A 4,335-nucleotide genomic window follows, 5' to 3' on the forward strand; every position below is an offset into this window, starting at 1 on the left:
TTTTTAATCCTCAAAAATTTTACTCACAACATCCCAAAATGACAATGTGAAATGTGTGTAAGTTTTATTTATTTTATTTTATTTTTAGGCTGATGCCAATTTCAATATTTGGTTGAATAAAATTCCAATGTTTACACTATATTCTCTATTTTTACAATATTTTAACTTTAAGAGATAAGATTATCGGCCACATTTTTGGGGCGGGGCTTTCTTTTCATTGATGTCATTATATTGGACTTAGGCTATAATGTGTTGTGCTTTAAAAAAGTATTTAAAATAAAAGAGTCGCGCCCTATTTAAAAAAAAAACGTGCAAATTTCATGTTGTCACGGGATGTTGTGTATAAAATTTGGGGGGCAAAATTAGGTTTTTTTCTCATTTACTAAAATGTGAAAAGTGAAGATGTGAATGCTTTCATTCATTTACGTATCATTATTAAATGATTGGTTAATTCTCATGATTTTGACATTTGAAAAAAAATTTTGAACAATGAGAATGAAATATTTAATCAGACATGTAAATTTGACCTTTTTTTTTTGTTTTGTTTTGTTTTGTTTTGTTTGAAATGAGTCCAAAAGTGTACCACCCCTGATGATAGCGTTTGCATCTTTTGTGTCTTCTCTTTTGGTTTGGCGTTGAAACTTCCCATATCTGATGTTCCCATGTTGTTAAAAAAAACAAAAAAGGTATTTTGGGCATACACACAGCTCGGAAGAACCATTTTGTTTTTGTTGAATTTGTTTCTTTCTGGCACATGCAAAGTGAGAGAATGTTTATTAATATATATACCTATATATTTTTTAAAATACTTGTCCTGTGTCCAGTCCCTTGGGTGATGTATTTTCCTGCAGGGATGATGGATCCTTTCCTCTATTCACTCCACACTACAAAAAACAAAAGACAAAAAACTAGCGATGCACATTGAAATTCCGGATGTTATGCAACAGCTGCTCAGTGGAAAGGTACAGGCTTTTTTGTTAACATGATGTACATAGACAAATGTGAATAATAATAATAGTAAGGAGAATCATCATCAAGACAAGTTTGTGGTAAATAACTACTCGCCTCTGTCCTTTTTTTTTTTTAAAGATTTTCTACTTTTTATTTTTCTGATTCTTTCGGTGATGATGATGCGTATGTATATGACTATCAGTGCGTGTGATGAATACTGTATATTATTATTATTATTATTATGGATCTTCTCCTTTCCTGCTCCACGTATCTGATGCCAGAGAATGGTTTCTATAGCGACTGCTGAATGTGATTTTTACTGAGCGACGAGCAGTGTGGACTGGCTTTGTTTTTATTTGTCATCGTCGTCGTACGGGTTCTTTTAAAAGAGAAAAAAAAGGCCATATTGTATTTCTCTCTCTCTTTTTCTCTCTCTCATTGTCATAGCGGACGTGGGATGGTGGAGCCTCGGCAGGGTGGAGAAACCACCACCAGAACCCCCCCCCCCCCCCAAATGTACAAAGCCTCAAAAGATCTTGTATGCAAACCTCATTACGATGTTAGCGTCCCCTGTCTTTTAACAGAAACAGCCCAAAGTCAACATTAGCTATGCACCTTTTTGCCATAGGAAAGAAAGGGTGTTTAAAAAACCTCACTGGAATTAGCCACAATCCATCCATCCATCCATCTATTTGCTAATCCGCATATCCTAAGGGTCGTGGGGGTGCTGGAGCCTATCCCTGAACTGGTCGCCGGCCAATCTTTGTGCACACAGAGAAGAACAGCCATTCACGTTTGCAATTACACCTCAGGAGTGTTCCATTTACCTGCCATACGATTACCTTACCAACCACCATGTTGCCCGAGCCACAATCCGTTCACGTCAATTCACAAGCGTTAGCATTTTGCTTGCCTTAGTTCCAAAAAATCCAAACCTTGTTTTTGCAGTCATGACAAATTGGGAAAATGTTTAAATTGGGCTTTTTTTTTTTTTTAAATCAAAAGAATTTCACTAAAATAATGCATTTGAACAAACAAGATACATGCTTAGCAGTGGGTAGCAGAATTGAGAGCAGCTTAAAATTGTAGCAAAAAAAAGTATGATTACGATTGCTTTATCAAATTTTCTTTTTTCCATCGCTGCCAACCTCATTGCAAAAAATAATAATAATTCTGATTTCAAAAACCAGCAATGTTTTAAATCATTAGTCAAAGTACTGGTGGAAAAAATGCTGGTTAGCACGAACTTCATGTTTTTGCGACTGACAATTCAAATATCGGCAAAAAAAACATGAAAAGCCACATTTGAAGCTGTTTTTTGTTCCTATTTTGAACAACTGATTTAAAAAACATTTTTTTACCTTTTAGATTTTAAAATGACATGTTTAGGACTGGAAAATATTTTTAATAATTTGCAAAAAAAGAGTCCATTACCATTGCTATTCACAATTTCCCCGTCTTTGCACATATATGCAAAACAAAACATATATGCAAATATCATCCCCCTAAAATGTATCCAGGTTTTGTGAACATTTTGTTTTTATCAGAAAAGAAACAAACATTTTTCTTCGTATTTGAGACTGTTAAAAAAATTAACAATACATGATTAGCACTGTACAGCAACATATTTAACAATTTGTCAAGCTGTCGCAAAAAAAGACGTTTTGCCTTTGCCAAACATTTATGCAAAAATCATCCAAAAAAACATGTGTCTCACCTACATTTGTTTCTGTACCAAAAAGGTTTTTTCTTGATGTTTGAAATTCAAAATCATAGTGATGGAAATAGTTCCTTCTCGTTGGACAACTACATTTTAAACAATCTGGTAGAATTAATCTTCGATCAGCTTCATTTTTTTCTTTTGTTCCCCGCTCAAACTCTCAGAACATTCCAGAAAAAAAGTTTCCTGGCGGTGTTCAGGCACCAATCTACTTTTGAGCTTCTCTCGACCGTTTTTTTTTTTTTTTTTACGTCAGCTCACTTTTGTGTACAGTTTTTATATATATTAGTAAAAAATAAAGGTCAGGTCTGGATTTTGGTGGCATTTTCTCCGCTTTCAAGCGCCGAGGTTCCACTTTCTCCCCTTGTACAAATTAATATAAATAAATATATTGGAGATATAAATATATGATACATTTTCCTTTTTTTTGGTGATATGACCCTCATGTAAGGTTTGGTTGTAAAGAAGAGGCACGGGAGCAGCTACAATATGACAAGTGACAGTATGCATGTTGGGAGTTTTTCTGTCTTTCTCACCCACCTTCCTCCCTCTATCTTTTTTTTTTTTTTACAATCCCCGTCCACCACCACCAATCTGTTCAGGTGTGATTTGATCAACAAAAAAGTATCTCTTTTTTATTTTTTGGGGTGTTCTAGACAATCAGTGTGGGCCGCCTCAGTGCCCCTTTCCCTCTCCCTCTTCTTGTTGGACTCATTTGTGCAAAAAAAAAACAACAACAAAAACTGCTGGAACTTTTTTTGTCTGTGGCTGCTCAAGTTTACACACACTAAAGAAAGTCACACTTGTCGAGTACACACGAAACACCTCGTGCATCATTTTTTGATCCCTTGCTATTTTTAAAAGACAATTCTTATGAATGTTTTCGTTATTCGTGACTCTTGTTTTGCTCCTACTCTGAGGTGAGGACATGATTTTTATTTTTATTTTTTGAACTAACAAATCTATAACATCTGAATATGAATGTGGGAATGCAACACATTGCAATAAAAGCACCATTTAAAATGCATCCACTATTTGGTGTGTGATTTAACTGAATGTTATTCACCTGACTTCAGGAGAAATGCCCATGTTTAAAAAAAACATCCAAAAAATGTATTTCTATCTGGATGGATTGAATTTGCAGTTGATTTGAATACTTTTTTTGTTTGTTTTTTATGTGTTTCTATTCCAACAGGGCCGTCGCGAACAATTTAAGAGTAAAAGGCAGGTGAGTGGTGGTGAAGCATACGATCTGTTATCTGTTTGTAGTATTTAAAAATATGCTTGTTTTCACCTTCTATAAACTTGAATGAATCTGTTTGAATACAATGACTTTTATTTGATATGTATACAGTTCCGTGTGTGTGTGCATACATAAACAGTATACGTTTGTAATAACTCGCAACACATGTGAATCCAGGCTTGTATTAGAACATGTAGCCACAAGATGCCAGCAAAGCCTTTCCAGTGGCCCTTTCTCCGCTCCAGCACTTAAAAGTACACGCTTAACAGTTTTACACACACAGCGGCTATCCACATGCTTGTATATTGCTTTACTCGTCGGTTTCTTAAAGTACCAGTATATGTTGTTGCTTCTGGGAAAAGTTTGTCTGTTCCTTTGAGCGAGAATTATTTTTAATTTTTAAATAAATAGTCGTTCAACG

The 4,335-nt window shown here is 34.9% G+C and overlaps 1 long non-coding RNA gene across 1 annotated transcript; it reads right to left on the reverse strand.

The window, feature by feature from the left end:
* Nucleotides 1–2,932: 2,932 nt before the first annotated feature.
* On the reverse strand, nt 2,933–3,311 carry LOC127592221 (uncharacterized). Its single transcript, XR_007960081.1, has 2 exons — nt 3,146–3,311; nt 2,933–3,112 (listed from the first exon to the last, which is right to left on the reverse strand). It is a non-coding gene; the product is annotated as an uncharacterized LOC127592221 (long non-coding RNA).
* Between the last annotated feature and the right edge of the window lie 1,024 nt (nt 3,312–4,335).

This window comes from Hippocampus zosterae, chromosome 19, assembly GCF_025434085.1.
Source record: "Hippocampus zosterae strain Florida chromosome 19, ASM2543408v3, whole genome shotgun sequence".
In the NCBI taxonomy this organism is placed as follows: Eukaryota; Metazoa; Chordata; class Actinopteri; order Syngnathiformes; family Syngnathidae; genus Hippocampus; species Hippocampus zosterae.